Raw genomic sequence first — 15,814 nt, forward strand, 5'->3', positions numbered from 1 at the left:
AAAACATATGTGACGAGGGGGAGAACTCCCCACTGGGATCTACGTATTATGGTTAATTGTTTGACTAATGGTTCGGGACTATGCATACTGTTGAGAATATGGCGGAGAGGCTGCCAATGATGGAGGAGGACACGACGCATGTTGAAGTGCGGAATACTGAGAAGTTGCTCAGGTTCTTTGAGCTCCCACTCTCACGTTGGGGAGAGAGTGACAACTGCAAAAGGGGAAGGGTGGGGGGAGGGGAAGCGGAGAGGGATGGGGGTAGGTGGGTGGGGCGGATTTGTAGGGAGATGGGGGTTTTCATGCTGTTTGACCGGGTATGATTGGGACCACAATGTAATGATGTTACTTGATGATGATGGATTGTTCTTTCTAATGCACAATGAGTAACCGTACTGTTCGGATGTTAAGTTGGAATGTACGTGGTATATCTGATAAGGTTAAGAGGGCGGCTGTTCTGAATCATATCAAATCCTGTGAACCTATGATCTCGTGCTTGCAGGAGACACATCTCACTAGAGACACTATGCATTGGTTGTCAAGAGCCTGGATGCTAAAGACATATCATTCTACTTATTCCTCGTACTCCAGGGGGGTGTCAGTCCTAATACACAAAAACACACATTATGAAGAGCTGGAAGTGCATGTAGACAGTGAAGGGCAGTATGTATGGATTGCTTGCAGATTGTTCGGACACAAAATGATTTTAGTGGCTTTATATATCCCTCCACCTTACTCTAAAAAGAAACTACAAGCAGTACTGGAACTGACGGGCAGATGGGGGGAGACTCCATTGTTGATTATGGGAGATGTTAACAACACTATGAATGATTATTGGGATAAAGTACGACCGGCAGGTACGGAAGCTGGACAGGACAGGATGACTGCCTTTGGCAAGTATGTAGGGGAACTTGGGCTGGTAGATCTGTGGAGAGTACGAAATGAGGGTAAGAGGACTTTTTCATGTCATTCGGCAACACATGGAACACTGTAGAGGATAGACCTGGCTTTGGGGGATACCGCTATGGACGGGATGGTGGGGGAGGTGGAATACCTACAGAGGACTCTCTCGGATCATGGTCCTATGGTGGTCACGCTTCTGGTGAGATCTGCTCAGGGTCAGAGAGGAGGTTGGCGTCTTCACCCGACGTGGCTTAAAGTGGTGGACATGGGTGGCATAACCAAAGAGCTAGAGCACTTTTTCCAAATGAACGAAGGGAGTACTGAGGCCACAACGGTATGGGATGCCATGAAGGGGTTTACGAGGGGACTTTTTATAAGTGAGATTGCGAGGTGTAAGACCAAAACTAAATTGGCAGATCAACAAATAAAGGATGACCTGACAAGAGCGGAGGCAGACATGATTTTGGCGCCAACGAGTGAAGCTCACAATAGACTAAAATTGGCTCAGGAGGCAGTTGATAAACTGCACATGATGCAAGCTGAGAGGAAAAGGGCATTTCAGCAAGCTCAATTCTTTGAAGAAGGAGAGAGAGTAGGTCACTTGTTGGCGGTGATATCTGCGGCACAAAGGGAGTCTTCCAGGGTGTATAAACAGAGATCAAACAGGGGCGACTCTGACAGACACAAAGGACATACTGGAGGTCTTCAAGGCATATTACATGGCACTGTACACTTCGAGAGCATGGGACACAGAGGGGGATGTGGAGAAATTTTTGGAAGGCATTTCACTACCTAAATTGTCTGAGGAAGATAGGTTGAGGTTGGAAGAACCTGTGAGTGTGGAGGAGGTGGAATGTGCAATACTGTCTATGCCCAATAACAAATCACCGGGAGCTGATGGTCTACCTGGGGAGGTGTACAGGGAGTTAGTGGAACTGCTGGCTCCGAAATTGAAATCTGTGCTTGATGAGGCTTTAGTGACAGGGGCACTGCCGAGATCAATGGAGGAAGCGGTGATAGTAGTTCTGCCGAAGGAGGGAATAGATCCCATGGATGCGGAGTCGTACAGGCCCATTTCGTTGTTGACAACGGATGTCAAAATACTCGCTAGGATCCTGGCCACCCGGCTCACCGGGGTTGCGCATACCATTATACACGAGGACCAGTCGGGCTTTATGCCTAACCGCTCCACGGCTGTTAACTTAAGAAGATTATTTCTTAATATGCAACTGCCTGCTGATAATGGTGGCAGGAGAATAGTGATGTCATTGGACGCTAGGAAAGCATTTGATAGCGTGGAATGGCAATACTTATGGAAAATCATGGAACTGATGGGATTCGGCCCCGCGTTCATGGCCTGGGTGAAGTTATTGTACTCATCCCCAAAGGCGGTAGTTAAGGTGAATGGAGAACAGTCCGGGATGTTTGACTTGCATAGGGGCACAAGGCAGGGGTGTCCGCTGTCCCCGCTATTGTTCGCGGTGGCAGTGGAGCCCCTGGCGGCCAAGATCAGAGCTGAGAGGGGAGTGGTCGGATTTAAATTTGGGAAGCTGGAAGAAAAAATATCATTGTATGCCGACGACATCCTGTTGTTTTTGGAAAGTGCAGGAGAGACACTGTGGTGCGCGATGGATGTAATTAAACAATTTGGGAGCATTTCGGGACTGGAGATAAATTGGCACAAGTCTTATGTCATGGCTGTGGATAGAGCAATAGAAGCGGAGGAGATAGATGAGAGGGGGAAACAGCTCCAGCTAGTTTCACAGTTTAAATACCTAGGGATATGGGTAGCTCTTCCACTGTCCCGATTCACGGATCTGAATTTGGTTCCTCTGCTAGAGAAATTTAAAGGGAAAATAGGTGCATGGTGCAAATTGGCTTTAACGGTAACGGGTAGAACTAACCTGATTAAGATGGTCCTTATGCCACAACTAATGTACGTTTTGCACAATTCGCCGATATGGCTACCAAAAAAACGGTTTCGGGGCATTGATTCTATCTTCAGATCCTTGATATGGGGCAAGAAGCAGGCACGGATTAAATTTGGAACTCTGCAAAAAGGAAAGGAAGAGGGAGGACTGGCCGCACCAAATCCATGGGTCTATTTCTTGGCAGTACAGGGCCAGCATGTCAGGGGATGGAGAGAGCTCGATTGTGGAGGAGCAGCTCACCGGGTGCTGGTACATGTGACGGGGAGACGCCCACTTATCCAGGGTCTAGAGGATGGTACCTTTAAGAAACTGGGAGCACCATATCCTACCATAGGCATGATTCAGAAGGTATGGGACACCATTAAAAGGATCAGAGGGGTGGATGAGCTGACTAGGTACTCACCGGTGTGGGACAATGAGCATCTGCCGGAACTTAATAAGCTGCGTCAAATGGGCAATTGGAAGGCGAAAGGAGTAAGATATGTGTGCCAGCTGCAGAGTGGAACGGACCTGAAGACCTTTGAGACATTGAGAGAGGAATTTGATTTGCCTTCGGTATGGGGGTTTCAATACTATATGCTTCGACATGCTTGGAGGGCACAGTGTAGATTGGGAGCCATGACGGTTCAGGGCGACATTGTGCTAGACTTTGTGTGTCTGAAGGCAGGGACGAGGGGAGTTATATCGAGCATATATCATGATCTACTACACTCCTATCTGGGGGACAATCACCTCACTGCAAAGACTAAATGGGAAAGGGAGGTGGGTACCCTCACAACAGAACAATGGGAGACTGTTCTTGAATATGTCCCGAAGATCTCTCTAAGCGAGCAGGCACGGCTCTCCCAATTATATGTAATACATAGAACATACAAAACACCGCTGGTCCTATTCAAGGCGGGCTTGAGGGGAGACTCTAGCTGCCCTAGATGTGGCACAGACCAGGCCGGACTGTTACATATGTTATGGTCGTGTCCGCGGCTGGTGGCATACTGGCTGGTCGTTATCAACAAAATTGAGAGAGCTTATGCATGTACGCTCGACAGGAATCCAGTGCTGTGTGTTTTGGGGGAGGTGGATGGGATACCTGTCTCAGAACATTACAAAGTGGCAATAGCGAGGTTGCTGTATGTGGCACGCAAACTAATAGCACGAAAATGGAAGGATTCGGAACCCCCCACTAGGAGGGAATTTATTGCTCAGACACGTACGGTAATGCATTTTGAGGAAAGCATTTACAGCCGAAGGCATGGTGAAAGCACTTTCGAAAAAATATGGTCCGCCTGGATGGCGGTGATATGATTGCTAAGACTCTCAAGTATACCCGGCATAAGGAGTATTGGGGGAGGGGGGAGGGGGGGATGGCTTTGATTGTATTACTACAAGATATGTATATTGATATCCACTGTTTATTGTTTAAAATCTTTTGAAACCTAAATAAAAATAACTGGTTTAAAAAAACAAAAAAAACATATGTGACATGCACAAGTGTGAACAAGTCAGTAAGACAATGCTCACACCACCCAATGGCTGAAGCACAACAAGAGAACACAAAATGACAAATTTGCAAAAATACTCTGCAGTAAAAAACATAACAGTGATCAGCAAGTGCTGTATAACAAATACAGGGTATTTAGTCGATACGTTTTTTGCAATAAATGTATGCCAAGCTGCTTCACCACGTCACGGTAACCCTTCACGAAGAAGTCCCTATCTAATGTATTTAAAACCTGAACATGCATATATATGTGTGTGTGTGTATGGAGAGATGTGTGTGTGTGTGTGTGTGTGTGTGTATGTGTATGTGTGTGTGTGTGTATGTGTATATATATATATATATATATATATATATATATATATATATATATACAGGACAATCCACAGACCACCTCCAAAGACCTGCAGCATCATCTTGCTGCAGATGGTGTCACTGTGCATCGGTCAACAATACAGCGCACTTTGCACAAGGAGAAGCTGTATGGGAGAGTGATGCGAAAGAAGCCGTTTCTGCAAGCACGCCACAAACAGAGTCGCCTGAGGTATGCAAAAGCACATTTGGACAAGCCTGTTACATTTTGGAAGAAGGTCCTGTGGACTGATGAAACAAAGATTGAGTTGTTTGGTCATACAAAAAGGCGTTATCCATGCGCTGTATTGTTGACCGATGCACAGTGACACCATCTGCAGCAAGATGATGCTGCAGGTCTTTGGAGGTGGTCTGTGGATTGTCCTTGACTGTTCTCACCATTCTTCTTCTCTGCCTTTCTGATATTTTTCTTGGCCTGCCACTTCTGGGCTTAACAAGAACTGTACCTGTGTTCTTCCATTTCCTAACTATGTTCCTCACAGTGGAAACTGACAGGTTAAATCACTGAGACAACTTTTTGTATCCTTCCCCAAAAAAGCTATGTTGAATAATCTTTGTTTTCAGATCATTTGAGAGTTGATTTGAGGAGCCCATGATGCCACTCTTTATAGGAGAATCAAATAGGAGAACTACTTGCAAGTGGCCACTTTAAATACCTTTTCTCATGATTTGATACACCTGGCTATGAAGTTCAGAGCTCAATGAGGTTACAAAACCAATTTAGTGCTTCAGGAAGTCAGTAAAAAGTAGTTAGGAGTGTTCAAATCAAGAAAATGATAAGGGTGCCCATACTTTTGCACCGGTCAAATTTTGTTTAAATGCAGATTGCACATTTTCTGTTAGTACAATAAACCTCATTTGAATCCAGAAATATAACTGAGTCCATCAGTTATTAGATATATGAAACTGAAATAGCTGTTGCAAAAACCAAAATTGTTATAAAGAAAAAAGGTTAACATTAATAGGGGTGCCCAAACTTTTACATATGACTGTATATATACACACACACATATCCATTGTAACGTCCCACACTATGAGTGGACGGGGAGTACTCACTTGGCTGGCCGTTGAGGTAGATACCGGGACACTTAGGATTAAAAAAAAAAAGCCCATTCTGTTTATTAAGTGCAGCATAAACCGCTCCTCAGGAACTTAATAACATGCAGCCGCCAGTACAATGTCCATGAAACAATCAGCTTTACAGCATCTCCACAGTCCCTCACTGACCCCGGTCAGCATACCACGGATTCGGCCACACAGGTTTCCGGATGCCTCTTATCCTCAGAGGTATCCCATAATCACTTCTCACTGACCCCGGTCAGTATCACTCACGGTTGTCAGACCGTCCACTCCGGAGGTATTTCACAGACCTCCTTCCTCTGGCTCAGACTAGCCAGCACTGCCACCTGTGCCAAACACACAGGCTCCTTTAGGTAGCCTGTAACCACACCCACAGGTGAGGTAACATCACATGCACTGGTCACATGATCATGACATCACTTCAGTTCTTCAAACACACACAACCACAGAGGCTTCTGCAGGGAAAAAGGGATACAGTGGGCACCCTCACCTCGGGGTGAGGTATATGGGTAGCCAGACCCTCCGATCTCTCATACCTACCCGCAAACCGGACCCAGATGCACTAAACAATATCTTTAGTGCTCATGTGCACTAAAGACAAAATACTCCGGGTTGCATCGCAGGGAGCATCCATCCCTGTGACATATACGTCCCATTAATTATGGGACCATTAGTCACACTGCAATATATATATATATATATATATATATATATATATATATATATATTATTTGTAAGGTAGAGCTTATTGTTAGTGCTGGGGGACACTCACTTGGCAGCAGATTAATAGAGTCAGGCACAGGTTTTTCCACATAAACAGTCCGTTTTGGTTTATTCAAGCATCATAAACCACTGTAGGCCATGTTACACTTCACAGGCTTAACACATAGTCCAGAACATTTACAGGTTATGGCTTTTCCTTGCAGTCCCTAAACACGCTGGACCTCTCTGTCCAGTGACAGTGGACGACCGCATGCCAAACAGTTCATTAACGTACATAGAACCTCACAAGCACCAACAGTTATTTCCCCCTGTCCGGGGTTACCTCTTAGGAGCTCCTACTCCGCATGCTGACTCCCGTCAGTACCCTCTGTCTCAGGGAAGCTGCCGAACTGGGATCACTGTCCCGGGCAACGCCTTGCTCACCAGGCCACCTGACAGTCCAGATCCACAGACGGACAGTAGCTCCTCCAATGCAGTGCCGTCACTGACTCTGCAAACACACGTGGCCTGTCTGTGTGCTATTCAGGACGTCCGTCCCCACTTTGGAACCGTCAAAAACACAGGCCTCACCGGGTTCTATTCAGGGATCCAACCCTCCTCCCAGGGTCTCCCAACACCCGGCCACCAGGTCCAGGGCCTCAGCAGGTGCTATTCAGGACGTCCGTCTCCCTCCTGAGACCGTCCAATACTCACGCCTCACCAGGTCCAAGGTTGCAGCACGTGCTCCAGGGATCCGATTCTTCTCCCAGAATCTCCCAACACTGACCCTCCAGGACCTTGTACCCTGAACCATTCAGGTACACAGCATGTGGCCAGACCTCAGGCACATTATATGGTACATAACCACACCCACTGGTGAGGTATGGATCACATGGTCATGACCTCACTACAGGTCCTATTCCACACACAGCCACACACATACAGGCTTTACATTGGGCTTTCCGACACATGCCCCTGGGTGTTTTTGTAGGTGACTGGTTCCACCCATCTCTCCAAGTCATCTGGAAGCTTCCCTGATACACAGTAACAAACCCTGAGCAGTACCTCTGCTGATCAATACACGTTCCAGCTTCCATCACAAGGCACCCACCCTTGTGATACATATCGGCCATTTACAATCCTGCCGCTCACCATTTCCCCATCACAATAAAGGAAACGCCTGCAGGCATGTCCTGGGAAGCCCATACAGCGCCCCCTAGCTGTCACAGTGGTCACTGCATCACATACACCCCCCCCTGTTCAAACTTATGGGGTTGAACACTCGTCACAAACCGGGGGCCTCAAGACCAGGCACCCATGTCACCTTGCCCTACCATTCGAGAGGGCCCTCTTAGGCCGGTTTCACATTAGCGCTTTTTAAGCGCACGCACGGCTGGGGGTAGCTCCGCCCCCGAGCCGGCTCTCTGCCCGGCGTGCCCGCCCCTTGCTTGTAGCGCCGCCTACTAGCGGCCAGCGGCGCCTGCGATCGGCGCACCCTATCTTTAGCATAGGGTGCGCAGATCGTGCGCAGGCCGTGCGCTAGTTGCGCTTTGACCTGCGCTGCGCACTTTTGACGGTGCGCCGTGCGCGCCAAAATCCGAAAAGTTTGATTTTGGCGCGCACGGCGCACCGTCAAAAGTGCGCAGCGCAGGTCAAAGCGCAACTAGCGCACGGCCTGCGCACGATCTGCGCACCCTATGCTAAAGATAGGGTGCGCCAATTGCAGGCGCCGCTGTCCGCTAGTAGGCGGCGCTACAAGCAAGGGGCGGGCACGCCGGGCAGAGAGCCGGCTCGGGGGCGGAGCTACCCCCGGCCGTGCGTGCGCTTAAAAAGCGCTAATGTGAAACCGGCCTTAGTCGTCTTTGAGCGTCAGCTCCCGTCACTGTATGCCTCTCTGTGACCAACACATTATCAGATTTTATCCTTTAACGTTTCAGAGTCCTTCTGTTAGGCCTCCCCCGCCCCCAGCGGTCCTTATGTCGGCCTTGAGCTTTGGCCTTTAAGTCATAGTCCAACTGTGTTACCAGACCCTTGTTAGTCTCCACATTTCTGCTGTACGCCCCATCACCCAACCTTTCTCTCCATGGCTGGCTTTCCCGGTTGGTATGGCCAGATGTCCCACGTACAGTCGAGCTAACTGGCTGGTCTGAGTCTGACCCTTTGTCGCTATGTCCACTACCGGGTCTCCTGCCTATTTTGTTATTTGGAGGATTCCTTCGGGTCCTTACACCTTGGGTTGGAGGCAGCCGCCACCTGATGTTCTGCATTTGTTTATTAATCTGCAGTCGGTCCAGTGTCAACTGCTCTATCTCCTGCAGGTAGGCTACCCGATACTCCAGTAGCATTTGGATGTTCGAATGGAACCATGCCATCTTCACCAGCTACCTGGCCTTCACCATCAGGTGGGATCCTCACTCTCTTCACACCAGATCTATTCACCATCTCCTGCATCACCTTTCCATGTCTTCCAATGACTTTCCCCACCAGATTTCTGGGTACCGGACTTATGTCTTCCACAAAGCCCAGCCGACTTTGAGTTCCCCTTCGCTAGTTCCAGGCATCGAGCGGCTTTCATATTTCCCAACAAGATCATCTGTTTCATGCAGAGACATTGTAGATGCATCTCCTTCAGGACAGCCACCCTCTTCTCTGAGACTTCCGTTTCTGCCAGTATCACCAACTGGTTCGTCTCTGGTGCCCAGTTCACACTATAGGCTTCTACTGCCTTTCTAAAGCCCTCATGCACACCCTCGTTGGCACATGCTTCTCGCAAGTCTTCGGGTACCTCCATTACGCACTTGAAGAGCGAAGCCTCACTCTTTTCATGGACAGACGTCTCCCGGTTTACCTCGGACGCTTTCCTCAAGACATCTGTCATGACTGGGTGACTGTCTTGTTCAGCTCTTGGCTCACAATCTTCCTGAGATTTACACTCTTCAGGACACTTTGCCAAGATGGGCATTGACAGCTCCGCCTTGTTACTACTCGGGCACGGCCGCTGTAAATCTTCGACCACCAAATTCTCCTGCAGAAGACCTCTTACTGCTTCTCTGAGCACTTCCACATCTTCCCTTAGGGTCTTATTCACACTTTGCCACGTTGACAGATGACCTCTGAGTTCAGAGACTTCCTTCTCCAGCTCATCCACTCTGTGCTCAGCCGTTTGTCTCAGGACCCTTTCTCGTTTGACATGTTCTTTCACTGTCTCTTTTAGCAGCTCTATCTCATGGTCCTGTTCTCTTTTGGCCAACACGTGTCGCACCATTACTTCTTTGATTATATTTTCAAAGGGTACCACTTGTTCAGCCAATTTTTGCCCTTTACGTCTCTGGCAACGGGAGGAAGACTTGTCACTTAGACCTGAGTCAGTCTTACTGCACTCCTTTCCACTGTCGTCACTGTCTGAATGGGAGTCACCACCACCTGATTGGTCATCCTGTAAACAGCGGTCCCCATTTCTAACAGTGATGGCTCCCACTCCCGGAGTCTCACAGTCGTCAACAATCACTCCTTCTGGTATGACTACCAGCGTCATCCTGCCTTCACCTTGTGGGGCACTGTCATTACACTGGGTCCGAGCTTCTGTCTGTCCTCCGCCCTAGTGGTTGCTAATGGCATTAACATATTACAGTCACGCCCGGTACCTGTGTCACACCCCACAGTATGGTAAAAGCTCATGTCGCCCTCTGTTCGGATGTCAGCTCCACTCTTTTTAATTACCACATCACTATCAGTCACCCTGTGGTACACGTCAGGTGACCTCATGTCCGTAAGTTGAGCCGACACACCCTTCTCTCTGGTCATACTTTCGGGCATGGCTGCTACCGTCATGTCACTAAGTTGGGCCCGTCCTCCATTTCTTTTGGTCATGCCTAACTTAGGACTGTCAACTTTAGGGGGCGCACTTTCCACACCAATATCTCCCATACACATTATTTCTACAGACACTTCTCCTTTTGTCCACCAGTCTCACAGGGCTTCTAAGTCCCGCCCTATTTCCATAGTACACCAAAAGTCCGGGACTACCGTCACTTCATGTTACGTGGAACCCTCAGTCGTGTCAATGTAGAGGTATGCTGTCAAAGGTTCTTTATCGTCCCCACCAAAGCCATTCACTCTCGTCCCCGTCCCAGGTGACACAGAACGTCCAGGAGGGGTCCTCAGCACAGACACCCAACTCCCCGGGTCTAACAATCCCATCACCCGTTCTCCATCCAGCCAGAAGGGGCACTGTAGTGTCAGTTCACTGACCGAGCTATCCACAGTATAGCATGGGCCTGCATAGCAGGAGCTTCGCTGCTCCCAGCTACAATCCAATGGCGCCTTCTTCGCCGCCTCTTTTTTTGCGAGCACCCCAATTCGGGTTACCACCCCCTTTTGGGACTCCACCCCCTTTTGGGCAACTACTCCATTGTGGGATACCACCCCCTTTTAGAATTCCACTTGCCTTTTGGGATTCCACCCCCTTTTTGGCAATCATCCCTGTATGGGTTACCACCCCCTTTTGGGACTCCACTCCCTTTTGGGCAGTCATCTCTGTTAGGGTTACCGCCCCTTTTGGGACACCAACCCGTTTAGGGACACCTCCCCTCTCCGGGGTACACTCTGTAGACTCCCCCACGGCAGTCTCGGGTCCAAGTTCACACAGTCCTTATGGTCTTTCTTTGGCTGGTACTGGCCCTTTAAGAGGTTGCACAGTCTGTACCTCTGACGTCTCTGACACCCCACCAGCTCCTGCTGGCACTGCCACAGCCCCTGCTGTAGCCACAAACCACCGGCACCTCCGGCTACCTCTCAGAAGCAGCTGATGGTGTCACTGCAGCTCCTGCTGCTGCAGAACCTCTTGCTGCAACTTGCAACTGCAGCTCCCGCTGCCACAAGTCCATACACGCTTCCACTGCGCCGTCTTCGTGGACCCGCCGATCCACAGCAACCTTCGTAACCCCGCTGAGTTACAGCCAGCCGCTTGTCACCTTCGTGAGCCCACCGATCCACCGCAAGTTGACTTGAGGAAAAAAAAAAAAATCAAAAAAACTTTGTGACCCCCACTGAGCCACCGCAAGCTGACTTGAAGAAAAAAAAAACTTTGTGATCCCCACCGAGTTACAGCAAAACACCTCACAACTGCTTTCTGGACCGTTACACTTCGCAACCAAGATTGTAGACCTCGTCCGTTGCCCCCAGCAACAAGGGTACAAAAGTGCCCTTAGCATTTTCCACCATATGTGAGGTAGCGCTTATTGTTAGTGTTGGGGGACACTCACTTGGCAGCAGATTAATAGGGTCAGGCACAGGTTTTTCCACATAGACAGTCCATTTTGGTTTATTTAGGCATCATAAACCGCTGTAGGCCATGTTACACTTCACAGGCTTAACAGATAGTCCAGAACATTTACAGGTTATGGCTTTTCCTTGCAGTCCCTAAACACGCTGGACCTCTCTGTCCAGTGACAGTGGGCGACCGCATGCCAAACAGTTCATTAACGTACATAGAACCTCACAAGCACCAACAGTTATTTCCCCCTGTCCGGGGTTACCTCTTAGGAGCTCCTGCTCCGCACGCTGACTCCCGTCAGTACCCTCTGTCTCAGGGAAGCTGCCGAACTGGGATCACTGTCCCGGGCAACGCCTTGCTCACCAGGCCACCTGAGAGTCCAGATCCACAGACAGACAGTAGCTCCTCCAATGCAGTGCCGTCACTGACTCTGCAAACACACGTGGCCTGTCTTTGTGCTATTCAGGACGTCCGTCCCCACTTTGGAACCGTCAAAAACACAGGCCTCACCGGGTTCTATTCAGGGATCCAACCCTCCTCCCAGGGTCTCCCAACACACCGGCCTCCAGGTCCAGGGCCTCAGCAGGTGCTATTCAGGACGTCCGTCTCCCTCCTGAGACCGTCCAATACTCACGCCTCACCAGGTCCAAGGTTGCAGCACGTGCTCCAGGGATCCGATTCTTCTCCCAGAATCTCCCAACACTGACCCTCCAGGACCTTGCACCCTGAACCATTCAGGTACACACTCTCTCCCCATGTGGCCAGACCTCAGGCACATTATATGGTACATAACCACACCTACAGGTGAGGTATGGATCACATGGTCATGACATCACTACAGGTCCTATTCCACACACAGCCACACACATACAGGCTTTACACTGGGCTTTCTGACACATGCCCCTGGGTGTTTTTGTCTAGTGACCGTGGGCGACCGCACGCCAAACAGTTCATTAACGTTCATAGAACCTCACAAGCACCAACAGTTATTTCCCCCTGTCCGGGGTTACCTCTTAGGAGCTCCTGCTCCGCACGCTGACTCTCGTCAGTACTCTCTCAGGGAAGCTGCCGAACTGGCTAGCTGTCACAGGGGTCACTGCATCACAATATATATATATATATATATATATATATATATATATATATATATATATATATATATATATATATATTATCCACACCGCAATTTTTAGAGCATTCTTGTATAAATTACAGTACAAAATGCAGAACGGTGACAAAGAGGCAAGGCATTTTAATTAAATAAAGCCTTTTCTGCTTGTACTAGGACTCTACTGTGTTCATTTTCACAGAGAGCCACATCCACATTACCTTGTCTTTAAAGGGCTTCTTATAACTGTAAGAGCTCATGCAGGCATCCATGCAATGTGGTACAAGCTCAAACTGCAAAGCACTGACTGACTTTAGGCTATAAGAAAGCTGTCCCTGGGTAGTAGGGCTATAAGAGAGCTGTTCCTGGGTAGTAGGACTATGAGAGAGCTGTTTCTGGGTAGTAGGGCTATATGAGAGCTGTCTCTGGGTAGTAGAACTATAAGAGAGCTGTTATTGGTAAGTAGGGTTATAAGAGAGCTGTTCCTGGGTAGTAGGGCTATAAGAAAGCTGTTCCTGGGTAGTAGGGCTATAAGAAAGCTGTCCATGGGTAGTTGGGCTAATAGAGCTGTCTCTGGGTTATAGGGCTAAAAGAGCTATGCCAGACCTCAGAGTCCAAGATGCTAAGCACTGACTGAGTCTTCTCTGATTCAAATATGTATACATGAAAGAATGGAGTAAGACAATCCACCAAAATAATAAAAGAAGTGTTTTTATTTGACTTAATACATAAAAGGCACTTAAACATAACAATTAAAAAAACCATATCAATGACTGAGCTAATTAGGACAAGGAATCAGGTGCAACAAGAAACATCAGGTGCAACACCATAGGCACAGCATAGCTAGTTAGAGCATAGTAACCAGACCTATAGATTGAGTAAAGTGACAGTGCATCAAATATATCCGGAAAAAAACATCAGTGAGGCTCATGCGGCTATGTCAACGCAGGTATAGTAAATAAGGTATATTTCATGTAGAGTTATAATATTCAAACGTATAAGCATTGACTACAGCAGTACGAGAATCACACAAGATAGTTGCTCTTACCCAGGACTGTCCTGTGATGCTGGACACACGGCCCCAATGCGCGTTTCGTGTGGGCTTCCTCAGGGGGCTATTGACAACAGATAAAAGTGGTATCAGTTGACCCACAGTAGAAATTTGGAAATGGCACAGCAGCAGTCAGCCATGGGCCATGCATGAGGTATCAGGGTCTGGGCCAGTATTTTCAGCTTTAAATTGAAGTTTCAATGAAGACCTGGTGGTTGAGTGAAAGTAAGTGCAGGCCTGCTTCATCTGAAAAGATTTTGGGCATCAGTGCAGATGCTTTCCTCCTCCAGATTCTGCGAATCTTTGGAGAAGACCTCTGATGCCCATTGAATAGTATGTGTGAACAACTCTGCAGAATGGCCCATCTGTAGTTCCCCAGAATCAGTTGGGCGTTTGGAAACTTGTGATGCCGGGGGATACAAAGGTGATTGGAGTGCCACCTCTGAGGATTGTACTGTTTGTGATGTTAAAGTGGAGGAAGAGGAGGAGAAGCCACTTGATGCAGCGCTTAACATCCACTGGAGCGCATGCTCTTTCTGAGCTTCATCTACAAGGCTGTGCGACTGCTAAACAAAGGGAGTCGAGTAGCCCGTCCAGTAACAGATGTTGTCAGTGGTCTTTGGATACGACAAGACAATGTTTGTCCAGTTGGGCTTTCTGTTATGAATGGGTCACCGAGGAGAAAAAAGCAAAACAAGCTAAGTCACAGAAAACCAGAGAGGTTGGTAACTATACAGGTTGCAGATCCCTGATCCTACCACACAACTAGCAGCAGCCGTGGAGCGTACCTACGATGTTCCTAGATGCTTCGTCACAGCCGGAGGACTAAATAAGCCTGAAGCATGAAAAGGGGAAAACTAACTGCCCCAGAGCAGACCCCAAAGGAATAGATAGCCCCCACACATGTATTGACGGTGAAACAAGATGAAGGCACAAACTCAGGCAGGAAAATAGGCTGAGCAAACGATGGGGCCCAAACTAACTAGAGAGGAAAGGAAAGGAAAGACACTGTCTGCAACCTGCAAAAAACCCTAGAAAAATAATGTCCAACACTTCTGATAGCAAAATTAACCCTGAAGTCACTAGACTTCTCCCACTATATCAGCACTCTGAAATATTCTGAGACAGAGCAAAAAGAGACCAAACTAGTAAGGGACAAAATGCAAATTGGCAAAATACTGATAAATATGAGTGAAATTCAGCACAACCCCCAGCCGGGGCTTGCTGACCACACGAAAAAACTGACTAGACCAACAAAATCAAGTGTGAACATTAGCAGAAAAACTTAGCTTTAGATGACTAGAACAGAGCAAGTCAGAAGGAATCACCAGCAACTGAATAGGGCGTCGGCTGTCTTAAATCCAATCTGAGACTCCTGATGTCCAATCCTCATTCTCAGGTGGCAGATCTCCACCGATCAAATCAGCCTCACTACCTCCTGTTACCACCAGAGGGAGTCTGAAAGGAGAACTCACAACTGGTGAACCAGAGAATTAACTCCCAACAGCTTTCATTAACACCTAGCCCACGTACATGTCGAACAACAAGCCTATTCCCCCTTTCACCATGACTTTACTTGTTCCCACTCATGTATGTACTCTTCCCCTCTTTTAACCAGCTGTTTCACAACCCTAAGCCCAGACCTGTCAGTAACCTGTCACTAAATTAATAATCAGTATTTATTGGCTGATTTAGTGTGGCTAGGCCACAGAATTATCCCAAATGATTAGGATTATGAAATGAGGCCTGGTGCCTTCACCAGACTATTATCCAAAATGATTTAGATTATGAAATGAGGCCTGGCGCCTGCAACACAATATTAGCACAAAGGATTTATATTATGAAATGTGGGTTGGTGGCGGAAACACAGAATTAGCACAAAAGATTTGGATTATGA

General features: G+C 48.1%; 1 protein-coding gene across 15 annotated transcripts in view; it reads left to right on the forward strand.

Moving 5' to 3' along the window:
• PHC3 (polyhomeotic homolog 3) overlaps nt 1-15,814 on the forward strand; it is a 218,140-nt gene that overhangs the window by 60,677 nt on the left and 141,649 nt on the right. The window lies entirely within an intron of this gene.

The sequence above is a fragment of the Dendrobates tinctorius genome, unplaced genomic scaffold (genome assembly GCF_039654945.1).
Source record: "Dendrobates tinctorius isolate UK_male_01 unplaced genomic scaffold, ASM3965494v1 ptg000060l, whole genome shotgun sequence".
Classification (NCBI taxonomy): domain Eukaryota; kingdom Metazoa; phylum Chordata; class Amphibia; order Anura; family Dendrobatidae; genus Dendrobates; species Dendrobates tinctorius.